Here is a 14408-nt window from a genome sequence, read left to right on the forward strand (position 1 = left end):
TGGATTGAGACTTGCTGCCGAGCTTGAAATTAAGAATTTGTTGATCAACATCGACTCTCAGCTAGTGACTGAACAAATGAAGGGAGACTATGAGGCGAGAGGCTCAAACATGGTCAAGTACTTAGCTGCGGTCAAGAAATTATTGGCCAAGATTCCCAAGGTAGAGATCAATCGAATACCTAGAGAGGAAAATGCAAAAGCAGATGTCCTTGCACGATTAGCTTCAGCCTGTTCAGCCAAAGGGCCTACTTCGGTCAGAATTGAAGTACTTCCTCAACCAAGTATTTCAGCTGAACTAGAAGTTATTCCGGTTGAAGCTGAACCAAGCTGGAAGGACCCGATCAGAGAATTCTTACTTGAAGGGAAACTTCTTGAAGATAGGAATGAAGCAAGGAGTCTCCGGAAAAGGGCAGCAAGATATACTCTGATTGATGGAGAATTATACAGAAGGTCCTTCACACTTCCATACCTGCGATGTTTGGCGCCCAGAGAGGCTGATTATGCCCTAAGGGAAGTGCATGAAGGAATTTGTGGAAGTCACATAGGGGGAAGAACATTAAGTTATCAGGTGCTACGTTGTGGATACTACTGGCCTACAATGGTGTCAGACGCCAAAAAGCTTGTTCAAAAATGTGATAAGTGTCAAAGGCATTCCAACGTACCCCACCTTCCTCCTAGTCAGATGGTTCCTATTCAGAGTCCTTGTCCATTTGCTCAATGGGGTATGGATCTTCTTGGACCATTCCCACCAGCATCGGGTCAAAGGACATATCTGATAGTAGCCGTGGACTACTTCACTAAGTGGGTAGAAGTGGAGCCACTTGCAACTATTTCTGAGAACAAGGTAATAGACTTCATCTGGAGAACCATTGTCTGTAGATATGGGATACCAAGGGCCCTTATTGTTGATAACGGCAGACAATTTGTCGGAGGAAAGATGAAGAAGGTATGTGAAGAGTTGGGGGTTGATCTCAGAGTCACTTCGGTCAGTCACCCACAAGCTAATGGGCAAGCAGAAGTGACAAACCGAGTGATCCTCCAAGGTTTGAAGACAAGACTAGATAGTACCAAAGGAAGATGGGTGGAAGAACTACCGAGTGTGCTAAGGTCCTACCGAACCACAGCACGGACTTCTATTGGAGAAACACCCTTCTCCCTGGCATTTGGCTCCGAAGCCGTGATACCTGTAGAAATTGGAATCCCAACTACAAGGATCATTAACTTCAATATCCAGGAAAATAATGAAACACTTCTGAATAATTTAGACCTGGTGGAGGAAGTTAGAGGAGAAGCTCGAATCAGAACTGCTGCGTATAAGCAGAGGACTGCCCAGTATTACAACCGTAGGGTCAAAGAAAGAAAATTCACCCTAGGGGACCTGGTCTTAAGAAAGAAGGAGGCCGCAAGAAAGAACCCCGGAAAGTTAAGGGAGACGTGGGATGGACCTTACAAAGTAATTGAAGCATTCAAGGAAGGAACATACCGAATTAAAGACCCAGAAAACCCTGGGAAGAAGATGCGTCCTTGGAATGCTGACAATCTACGTAGATATTTTATTTAGTTGAACAATAATTTTTTAAAGAGTTGTAATTTTTTCATTAGTTCAATAAAACAACAGTTCAGAAGTTGTCACAATCAGTCCTCCAATTAGACCCTTCGGTCCAATCAGGCCCTTCGGCCCAAAACTTAGAAAAATATTCTAAGTCTAAAATATAGACCCTTCGGTCCACTAAGACCCTTCGGTCCAATCAGGCCCTTCGGCCCAAAACTTAGAAAAATATTCTACGTCTAAAATATAGACCCTTCGGTCCACTAAGACCCTTCGGTCCAATCAGGCCCTTCGGCCCAAACCTTAGAAAAATATTCTAAGTCTAAAATATAGACCCTTCGGTCCACTAAGACCCTTCGGTCCAATCAGGCCCTTCGGCCCAAAACTTAGAAAAATATTCTAAGTCTAAAATATAGACCCTTCGGTCCACTAAGACCCTTCGGTCCAATCAGGCCCTTTGGCCCAAAACTTAGAAAAATATTCTAAGTCTAAAATATAGACCCTTCGGTCCACTAAGACCCTTCGGTCCAATCAGGCCCTTTGGCCCATAAACACTTAGGGTATGCTTAAGTCTTGAAGTGGACTTCATCCGAAGCCAACACTTCAGCTACAAAAAAATACCCCATGCCTGAAGTACACTTCGGCCATGTAAGGTTCTTCATCAAAAGAAGCTACTTCAGTCAAAGGACTAACGTTAGGTAATAAAGTACTCTTCGAGCATCAAAAAAAAAAATTTTACAAGTCAGAATAGAAAGAACTAAAAAGAGAAATATTATTACAAAATGGTACTAAATTGTTCATACATAAAAAAAAAACAGAGAGAGAGAGAAAGAAGAGGATTTTGTAAGTTAAATGTCTTCTGTTGAAGGGGGCAGCTCGGTGTCTGAAGGCTCATGCAGGGTAGCTTCTGGCAAGATAGGTTCAGGAGGATTTGGAGGAGGAATACCCTCTGGCGTAAAGGGACGAACTTCGCCAAGCTCGGCTGATTGAATGGGAGAATCACCTTCGGTAGGGATGACATGAGGGGGATCTTCATCCGAAGTAACTATGGTAAGATCAATAGTGGAAGGATGTTCATCCCCATCCTCGAAATCTTCTTCAGAATTCTCGTCATCTTCAGCCTGTCGACGAACTTCTTCCTCAGCCCTAGCAAGTTCAACATATATCTCCTCTTTGGACTCCTCCAATCCGTCATTTCCAACAAAAACCGGGCAAAGCTTGTCAAGAACACTTGGATCCTGCCCAGCCTCAATTACAGACTTCCTGGCCATTTTAAAGGCACCACGACCACCGAAGTAGCCTTCTTGACGAAGAGTCAACTTGAACTCCTCAGAAGCTTTGAATTCTTGAACCCCCAGGGCCTTGCCTTCGGCAATAGCTTTCACTCGTTCAACTTCAGCAGCTTGGGAAAGCCTAGTGACCTTAGCCTCCAGCCTGGATTTCTCCTTCCGATATTTCAGCTCCTTGGCATTGGCCGCATTTAGAGCTTCGGTCCTCTCAGTAAGTTCGGCCCGAAATGTCTCTAGTTCGGCTTCCGCCTTTACTTTGGCCAACGCAGCTGCTTCGGCTCGCTCAATAGCAGCTGTTTCGTTGTGAGCCAAATTCGCTATTCCCCCAGGCAATGTGGCCAGAACCGAAACTACCTACACGTCCAAGAACGTGGACTTAATTACTTCACATACATTTAAAATTCATAAAAATGGTCCAAGTAAAGAAGACCGAACCGAAGCTAACTCCATTTGAGCATACCTTCATGGCCGCGACGTTCAGCTCAGACACTTTGTCTGACAAAGCCAGAGCCTCATATCGACTGAAGTCAGCTGGAGTCGGGGCCTTTGCAACCATCCTACCCGCGATAGTTGGGTTACTGGCAGAGTCACTCACCAGAACATCCCAGTTTGGTGTATGAATGGTGAGGTCTTCAATATCCATCCTTCGAGGAGGTTGGGTCACTGGAAGAGGAACGTTGGCAAAATCAGAGGTTCGGGAAGGATTCGAGCCTAGTTGGGTCACTCTGACCGAACTGTGAACAGTGGTTGGAGCGTTAAGAACATCCGCTGCGGCAGAAGTCTCCCCGGTTGTGTTTTTTCGGGAACGCTTTGGGTTCGGCTTCCTTCGGTTTCCCTTTCCAATGCCGTGCTTCTTGCCTTTCGAAGCCCCCGCACTGAACATATTCACATAATCTTCCATGCTCGCCATATCTGCAAAAAATGATGACCGAACATATTAGCAAAGGCAATATGGACAAGAAAATTTCTCTAAGTCCAAAAGGACCAAATATAGCACACCTCTTTGGAGAATAACCGAAGAATATGCATAAGCTGAATCAATTCTACTGAATGATAGAGGGACCGAAGGATTGGGAGGAAGGTAAGACTTCAGTCGATCTAATAGTTCTCTATCAGTTTCAAGTCTGAGTTCAAGGGGGTTATTGAACTGAAGAACGAGTGGAATACCGAAGGTTGTTCGGAATGGAAGGTTCTCTTCGGGATGAAGAGGGGCCTTCACGAAGAAGTAACCATTCTTCCAATCCTTAATGGAAGCTTGGTAGTGAGGGGCTTCAATGGGAGGCCGAAACTGAAAGTAGTACAGCCCGGCCTCCCTACCATGTCTACTTATTCTAAGGACGTGTTGAATGATAAAAGAATTGAAGGGTGCCTTATACTTGGCACAAAGGTTGATAATGGTATTGAGGAAGAACCAAGAATTTGGGGTCAGGAGGGTTGGACAAATACCGAAGAAACGGAAGAAGCTGGTCAACGTAGGTGGATACGGAATCCTAGCACCGTATTTCAAAGAGTGTAATGAGACGGCGAACTCCCCTTCCTTTGGATGAAGGGGGTGTTCGTCTGGAAGGATGTGACGACATGGCCAGGGGATACCGTACTCTCTCCTAATGTTGGACACCCCATGATCATCTAATCCCGAACCCGATAAACAGGTCAGTTCAGAATCAGCCTCGTCTCCCCCTTCCTGTTGATTGGGAGGAATCTCATTTGAAGCAGCAACTTCTGGGTGAGCCGACTGAAGTACCGAAGCTTCAGTAAGACCAGTCTGAGGTGAATCAACAATGTTCACCTCAGAGCCGGATGCAGTCCGCTCACTCGAAGAGGAAGAGGGGGATGTATCCCCCGAAGAGGAGGACGAGGTGGAGGAGGAACTTAAAGACATCACTTTAAAATGAGAAGGAAGAGGGGACTGACCTGATGAAGACTGAAGGGACTGGAAAGAAGTATGTTCGGTCGAATGAAAGAGGCTTCGGTCGATCGGTCTGATGGATGACTCTTGAAACAGTAATAAGGACTAGTAAAAGTCGAAGAGAACAACAAATCTTGTATTTATACAAGGTAAAAGATCTGATCTAATGGACAGAAGTTGGTGACGCTTCATATCCTTCTATCTCATCCGCAAAGATGAACCGACGTCTAAACATTATTACACTCATACCCAGTTCATCATTTAAGATGCCTCGGTACAAGTGTAGGGGGCAATTGATATTCCTAAAATAACCTTCATGAATCAATGAAGGCCACGTGGCGGAAAGAACGCCAGAAAAGCTGTGGCTGAAGGTGAACCGAAGGGTGTACTTCGGTTCTTAGCCGAAGTATACACTTCGGTACTACAAGCAATGAGATGCTTCGGTTCAACCGAAGTGTCCATCTCAGTGCATGACGAAAGGGGCTACTTCGGTAAACAAGGGTTAGTTATAGAAGAGTCCTACTCCCCTTTGGAAAGGGATACAGATGAAATTTACCATCCGAGAAACCCTCTGGAAAACCAATGAGAGAGAGTCTGACTCCTACTACAACGCAAACACTTCAAACTCATATAAAAGGGGAACCTCTGCCCTCAGGTAATCAATCTAACTCCTGCACTCTAAAATACTTACTGAGCAAGAGGCAACGCTCGAAGCAACGAGCCATCCTCACCCACAAAGGGCCCCGAGTACACCCTCGGGGCCCTACCAAAGCTTACGTTCGCTTCTTGTGCAGGAAGGAAGGAAGAGATCACGTACCCGCAAAGGAGAAGTTAGTTATTCCTGCTCAGTCTGACTTGGCTGATCCGTCTAATAGGGTAGACCTGTTTCGGACGTCATCACCATGTTCTCCCATCACCCACATATCAAACAATCTTCCTCGATGAGCCAGTTTGTAAAGGATAACAGCAAGAGAATCATTGAACATTACAAGTCTTGAAATGCGCTCATCATTTGAAAGGCCAAAATCTGGCAGCTCAAACTTTTCAAACTTTTCATCGGCCAAATTGAAGGAGAGTATATATGGAGTTGTTGATGTAAATTATCGACAATCGAATTGTTGGGAGTGAGTTGGTAAATGTAAAACAAAACAAAGAGATTTTACGTGGTTCGGCTTTGAGCCTAGGTCCACGGTGCAGAACTATATAATATTTTATTTATCACTTGTGATTACAAAGTGAGTGAGAAAGTCAGAATTTTTCCCTCCAACCCAAGTCCCCTTTCCTCAGCCTAATGAACTCCTTTTATGCCTTTCTTGAGCTGTTACCAGCAGTTGTGGCAGTTGGAGAAGTTCATGACAGTTTGGAGGAGTTTACGGTAGTTTGAGGTAGTTTGAGGTAGTTTGCAGCAGTTTCGGCTGTTACCATTTAACGAGGAACTGCCTGATCTTCGGCTTCGTCCCTTAGTTATTGGTTCGGCCTTACTTGCATCGGCTTTGTATTGCCTTTAAAAGACCAAGTCCTTTTTAGACTGTATGCTCTGGCCTGGTTGTTGTTGGGCTTCGAGGCCCTAGCCTCTATTGGGCTTTTATGTTGTTGTCGTTGGGCTTTGGGGCCCATGCCTCTGTTGGGCTTTTATGTTGTTGTCGTTGGGCTTCGGGGCCATGTAATTTGCTGAGGTTGACTTTGACCCCTACAGGAGTACGTTCAAAATTATATACAGGATCATCCCTGTAAGCTAACCAGTAACAGTCTCCCTTAACGCATACGCTATGGCTTGAAAAATCACCAACAAAAACTGGGAATGAAGGAATCTCTCTCCAAGAATCGCTCTTTAGTGAATACAACTGAGGTTCATCTACTGATACGTCATATGCCTCATCATAAGTAAGGACAAATGATAGCACCTTATGGTCATTAGTTCTTCGATTGAAACCGAACCCAAGTATCCACTTCCAGTCCGCGTCCACATCAACAACACAACACGGGGCCGAATGGGAGGGCTAAGGGGAGGGAGAAGGTTGTACTCTCTAGTGGCCGGGTTCTAGAAAGCAATTTTGTCAAAATCGTCAGACACACAAATTATGCCATTACAAGAACCTATGATTTTTGAGTAATTTAAGAATACCTTATTGAATGGCATGGGAATAGTCTCTGTGAAATTCAATACTTTGTCACCATCACTCTCGAATATAGAGATTGCTGCGTTATACTCGTCTGTTTCGTTATAACGATTGACAAAGAAACGTTCTTTTTTGAGAGTGGTTAATTTGATGCAGTGTTTGTCGATAAAATCAGGGTTTCCGAAAAGATCACACCAAGTTTTGCATACGCATCTGAATCTCTTCAACGCCTTCACTGGAAGCCCAGTGAGAATGTCGAGCACCAAGTCCTCCGGGATAACTCTGAGATTCATCGGCGCCATAACAGCTTATCTATTTTTGCTTTCTTAGATTTTCTTCTTCTCTCCGCTTCAATTTTTGAATCTACGATTTAGCCATTTTTAGGTATTGGAATGAGAATGACAAGGCAAACGAATTGGAGTGGATTGGTGTGCCAGATGGATAGTGATGTTGTCCGCGGGCTTGGGCTTCCTATAATCAATTTACAACCTCACCCTGATTTAGCCCATTTAATCTTGTTGGGTATTTTTTAGGACAAAAAGAAGGGGACCTTTAGTCACACTCTATTTCTTTTATAAAGATACCCCTTCTAAACTGCACCCTCTCAAAATTTAAGATTTTTCTAATCACACCCAAAGTAATCAAAAGCTCAAAATCTCAAACAATTTTGAAATACACCCCAAGCTCGCGAAAGTACTAGCGTGCGGCACAACTTGATGAGGAGAAGATCACGCGTGGAAGTCTTCAATCCTATCTAGATGGGTTTGTCGCTGAGATCCTCCGTTGATGGATCTCCATTGCACTACCGTCCATCTCTGCTCAGTCCGGGATGTGATCAGCAGTGAAGACAAAGTCGTGGAGACCGAGAACCAAAATGGTCCATTACTATCTTCTTCTTCTTCTTAAGGGCGGGGATTGATGTTAGAGCAGTAATCACTATAAAGAAGAAGATGAAGGAGAAAGATCACGGAGAAGATTGAGGATCAATGGGGCTTCTTCATGAATGGTATTGGTCAAGGGATCTTGATTCAACTCATCTTCACATGAATGGTATTAGTCAAGGGACCGGTTGACTTTGAACGGCAAAGGACACTTGGGAGGTTTAGATCAAGAATTGGATGTTGTAAGTCTCAGCTCATTAAGGTTTGGTTTGAGGTGCGGTGTGATAATCTAATACCTAGAAAAATAAGTAGTCAAAAGTAAGTTGACCAAATTAAGTCGGTGGGTGTTTATAAATTAATGGGGTACAAATAAACCTCACATTCTTTTTGTCACCACTAAAATATATTGACATGGATAGAATGGGAATAGCATAAAGTTATAAAATTTTTCATAGAGCATTTATGTTTGGTTGAACTTTCAAAAAAATTTTTGAAGTAATTTTTAAGTCTAGTACTTGAAAGTAGTTTTAAAAAAGAATAATGCTTGAAACCCTCAAAATCTTACCTCATTTAATCTCCAATTGATGTAGAATTTTATTCCACCCTCTATTTCCCGTTGTGGAGAATAGCGAAATTCAACAAAATGGTAAGAATAGTTATTCTCCACAAGTGAGCTTGTGTTTTAATATTTAAAAGATTATTTTACCCTTATTTTATTATTTTATTTTTTTTAGAAAGGAAAAAAAGAGTAATATGAATATTACACTAATAAAATTCTCGCAATCAGACTCACTCACTATTTATTTCATACCAAATATGGTCATACTAACCTCACGTTCACACTCATTTAATTATGAACGAAATGCCCTGTTAGTCCCCGTCCCTAATATCACAACCTCCAACTCTGCAATCAAACACATCATTCCACCAATTAATCAATCAATGAATCACAACATCCAATGCAGAATCTCAAAATCCTCCTTACTCTCATTTCTTTTCGTTATAGGATAATTTGTTAGAATAAAAAGGAATTGGAACCTTGGGAGGGAGAGGAGAGCAGGAATGCGGCCATGACAGTTGCTTTGCGGTCCTATGACTTTCCCTCTGGAAATAGACATGTAAAGTGATAGGACCTTCTCTGACACCTTCTCTCCCCAATCTTTCTCGGCCGCAGAACCAGAACCAGAACAACGAACGGGAGATTCTGACTCAGAAAAGAACTATGGTGATACTTACCAAACTGACACGCTTCACAATCTAAACTAGAAAGTAGAAACATGACTCAAACCAAGAATGACTAACTTGAACCTAGCCAAAGATGAATGTCCCAAATAGAAATGTCATTGAAGAGGGGAAACAACAACGATTAACACTGAGGAGGAAGAGGTGGAGAAACTCTCAAGATCTAAATAGTAAAGACCTTTTTCTCATACTCCAAACAAATTGTCTTCTTGATATTGAGATCCTGAAAAACACAACCCCTGGAAGAGAAAGTCACCGAGTAATTTAAGGTTTTAGTCACCTGACTAATGGGTAATTAATAAATTAAATGAAAATTAAGGTATATAAAGAAAACGAGATAATGACAAAGATGAATGAGGATGAAGAACACCTTTACGAGTTACAGAAAGAGTGGAGCCAACAGCTAGAACAACATGATGATGAATAGATGTTAATTCAGTAAATAGAGATAAGTTATCAGACATATGTGAGCTAACTCCAGAGTTGAGGACCCAGGAAGGAGACGACGATGCAACACAAGCAATATTACATGGGTGGACTATTGTAGTAGTAGAAGACGGAGTTAAATTGCGGAGAGTTTAAATAAGATCACTAATTTTGGAACTACTAACCTCACGCTAACCAGACATGGATCCAGAATCCATGGAGATAGAATAACCAAGAAGAACCAATGTGGCGTCAATCCACACAACAAGGAAAAAAAAAAAAAAAAAAAAAAACAAAAACAGTCCACACTAACAAATTTAATAACCAAGTTTCAATAATATCAAACAAAATCAGAGAGCCAAATTCATCAACTATCAATACGCAAGTCAATAACGGATCACACTTATGCTAAACAAACCAGCTACCAATTGAGATATGCATCCATACCAGTTTCCAAACAAGAAACTACAACCCCAAGAGGAAGGATGTCCTTTGTTTATGTAACTACAATAACAACTCAACACTATCCATAATTGCCGTTAATCACAAAAGGGAACACTAACAAGGAAATGATTCAAATATATTCATGTTTACCAAGAATAAAAACTTAAAGAAATCCATGATGAAGAAGATATAAGATATTGTCCGCTTCGGGATACGATTTGGATTTTCTTACCCTCTCTCACGGTTTTAAACCCATAACCTCTTTAGTTATGGAAAGTCAACACACATCTTATCTGGAAAATATTATTATTTTCTCGCATGTCTCAGAATTAGAACCCATAACCTCTTTAGTTATGGAAAGTCAGCACACATCTTACCACTCAGCCTAGATATAAGATGTGTGTTGATTTTCCATAACTAAAGAGGGTTCTAGCTCTGAAAGAAACGAGAAAATAAGAATATTTTCTAGATAAAATCGTGAGGGAGATGGTAAAAAAACCCGCATCATACCTTGAAATGGACAATACCCCGAAGCGGACTTGGATGCTAAAATAAATATCCACAAAAATCAATACCTTGGATCCTAAAATACGCATCCACAAAAATCCATGATGAAGTCACATACCCAAGGCTATCGAGCAGATATTTTTACCGTATCGTATCCGAAGCGGACAATACCTTGGATGTTAAAATATGCATACACAAATATCCATGATGAAGTCACATGCCCAAGGCTATCGAGCATATATATGGCATAAGAAGGAGTCAACCACTATACTAGCAGTTGAAGATGAAGCCGCTACCTTACGTGTCGTCCACGATGTTGAAGGGCAGGCGCATGTGATTGACGCGCGAGCATTGAAGCCCCTTTCATGTGTGGTATTTCTTGGCTGACTGACTAGCTGAATTTTATTTTGTGGCCAACTGTGAGGTCTCGTGTGAAGGAAAAGGTTCATAATTTGACTCCAATACCAAATTGAAATATGAACAGTGAGTGGACAGAGAGAGATTAGAAAGAAAGATATGAAGGAAGCCTTGTTTTGTTGTCTCGTTTGATACATTCGTTGAATAGGGCTTATACATTTGAATAATAATACAACTACTACTTAACAATAGTCTATACATATAAATACCACCTGTCATACACAGCAAAAATCATAATACACCATAATATACATAGCAGTCCATACACCTTAATTCTAACAATCCCAAATATAATTGTTAAGGTGAAAGAAAAAAAGGCATCAAAATTTACATGGAAGCTGTAGGAGCAGATTTCTACAATCGTTGAAAGGTCAACTTCTCTTCTTGTGGGGTCCGTTCGCAGTTTGAATCCTGCAATTTCATAACAAGGCAAACCGTGAAAGCTCCTTAATCGGCTTGGGGGGTGCCGGTCGTGGAGGCTCCGACGATCAAGTTAGTACTTGTCGGAGATGGGAGACCAGCTATCGTTTTGGTGTTTTGTCTGAGTATGTTGTTTTGTCAAGGGTAGGTTAAACTGTTCTTGAGTTTCTTTGGTAGAAAAAACGTTCTCCCTCTCAATGGAAAAAGGGAGGGGTATTAATAGAAGGACGAAGATCAACCTTGAGATTTGTGTGTCCATTCCACTTGTTTCATTGGACCAAGTTGTACAAAAGGAAATATATGAAAGGTCCAATATTGCGGCTGTGTCAAGGTCTGACAGATGTCAGGAAAGAAGATACAGTAACAATATGGAATGATGAAAACAGGTGTTGACGAAAGTATGGATAGAATTGTAGGCGGTACTTAATGAGCAAATACATATATAAAAGGAAACCATACCTAGGCACGTGAGTCTGTCATACCGTAAATACTGGCTGTAGGCTAGATGTGATAGGAGCTGCTTTACAGCTAGATCAGCTCACGAGGAGGCGTTTGTTTGAGCCAGCGCCATTACAGTATTGGCGTCTACACACGGTCGCCAACACATGGATGTATTGAAACTTGATGTCACTTTATTAGGTGGTAGTTACAGTAAATATAAGAGATCAAACAGACTGTACAATCCCTGCAAACAGATGTCAGGGAACGTAAGGGTCTTGATGGTAGGTAGCTGTTATGCTACTTTGGTAATGACGTATAAATAGTATGTGGGCCGCAAGATGGGCCTTAGATCTTGGGCCTAACTGAGATGATTAAACCCATGGACCAAAGTAGTCCAATTAACTTTGTCGTTATATGATCATGTGGGGCCATACCATTTTTGGCATCTACAGAAGCTATGATATGTATAGATGCAACTACCAATCAACTCCTGATTTGTATTTTATTTGGTTGGCACCACCCAGGTTCAATTGAAAGGCTGAATCTTTGATGTCATCACTTTGCCCTTGTTTATAAATTGGTTTTAACATTTTTCTTTGGTGTTGCAAATTTTCATGAAAGCGTTTAATCTCTATATAGAAGAATCTGGATTGATTAATAAAAAAGCTTTAAAAAAAAGACCCCAAGCAACAACGTTGTATTTAAAAGTTTTAGGAAATTCCCATTTGCATTGAATTTCACAACCATTGACAAGAAGCAACAAAGCCAATCTACAATGAAACGAAAAATAAAAAATTTAGTAACTACGGACGGAGCTAGTAAGAAACCAATGGGGCACGTGCCCCATTGCTTTGGGTATCACATTTTCTAAATCAATGGTGAGATTAAGGTACGTAAATTAATATAACTTATGGGTGTTCGTATGAAATTTTTTTTGTATATATATGTAATATAAACTAGATGATAATTTAATATATAATTCTATAATGAAATATTAATCATAGTTATTTCAATCATTTACTAGTAATCCATGTAGTTACTTATTCTATTATTTCACAATTAATCATTAAAACTAGTAACTGGATACGGTGCTTTTAACAAGGGAGATATAAATAACCCTAAAAATTAATTTCCTTTTACATATCATTAATCCATAATTGAATTAATTATAGTTAAATTGTAGTTACTTAACTACATTATTTCATGATTACTCATTAAAGCTAATGCTTGTAAAGATATGTTTTTATTATACTTGCTTGTTATATGTCATTTTTTGCTAATATGAAATAATGTATACAATTGAATTAAGGCTCTAGTCTTGCAAACCAGTTATATTTATTGGACTAAATATTAACATACGACATATAAACAGCTCAAAAACAAACTTCGGGTGTTATATTGTCACGGTGCCTCCTTATTCCAAATCTTGGCTACATCCCTAAGTATAACCGAATCAAATCTACAAAATGAATTTCGAGACAAAAGGATATGAGCTTGATAAGTTGTAAAGATGATGATAAATACTTAGTAAGAAAATAACCTCAACAAAACTTTCCTAGCAATAAGTTCGGTATGGCAATCATTGACTATGTCATCGTGCAGACTCAAGAGCAAACATCTAGCGCATTTAGGAGACATTTGGTTGACATTTAGAGGGTGGAATGAGGCTGAGATGTGGATGAGAATCACTCATTCCCTTTTTTGGTTAATATTGAGAGACTATTCTCTATGATTTGAAAATTTTTGTTAAAACACAAGTGTGAGTTACCTGCGACATTGTTTCTTTTTTATAATGAAATCGTTTGATAAGAAGTTTAAGATTATTCGTTCTGATAATGCTTTATCATATCATATAAAGAGTATATTGTTCAATCTTTTTGTGAAATGTATGGCATTATTCATAAGATGAGTTGTCCTCACACTTCTCAAAAAAATGGTACTGTTGAGCGTAAGTATCATCATTTATTGGATCATACCTTATTTTTAATATGAATGTCCCTCAAAATTTTTGGGGAAATTTTGTTCTTACTGCTTGCCATTTAATTAATCGTTTGCTCTCAACTATCTTGCATAACTAGTCTTCTTCTCCTTATTGTATCCAGGTAGTACCTCATTCCCTATAACTACACACTATATTACCTCATTTTTGTCCGACAACAAATGACTGCCCTATGAGTGTGAACCCCGCTAAGGTCCTATGTGTGCGACTTTGCAAGACACTACAAGAAACAAGACATATTTTGACAGAAAATTCCGTCACAAAATGTAGATATTCCGTCGCTAAACTCATTAGCGGCGAAAATATTTTCGTTGGTAAAATGCTCATCTCAAAATTTTAGCAATGGAATTTGGTGACGAAAATTTATCGACCGAATTTGTGACGGAGTAGCGATGGAAACTTTTGCAACGACATATAGCGACGGATTAGTCATTGCTAAATTAGGGACGGACTATATGTTGTCGCTAATTTTGCCTCGCCTTTATCGACGGATATTCTGTTGCTAATCAATTAATAATTTTTCCTTATATTTAATACTATTACGATTTAATTTTAGCGACGAACATTCCGTCGCTAATTAATTAAATAATGTTTCTTTTATTATTTTTAATAATAATAGAATATAACTTCAGCGATGAAATTGTAACGAAATTTCGACACGAAACTAAAAATTTTGATTTTCTAAAAAAATGTATTTATTGAAAATTGAAAAATAGAATCAATTTTGTGACAAAACATTTCCGTCTCTAATATTTTTAATTATT

Source organism: Tripterygium wilfordii, chromosome 17, assembly GCF_013401445.1.
Source record: "Tripterygium wilfordii isolate XIE 37 chromosome 17, ASM1340144v1, whole genome shotgun sequence".
NCBI lineage: Eukaryota > Viridiplantae > Streptophyta > Magnoliopsida > Celastrales > Celastraceae > Tripterygium > Tripterygium wilfordii.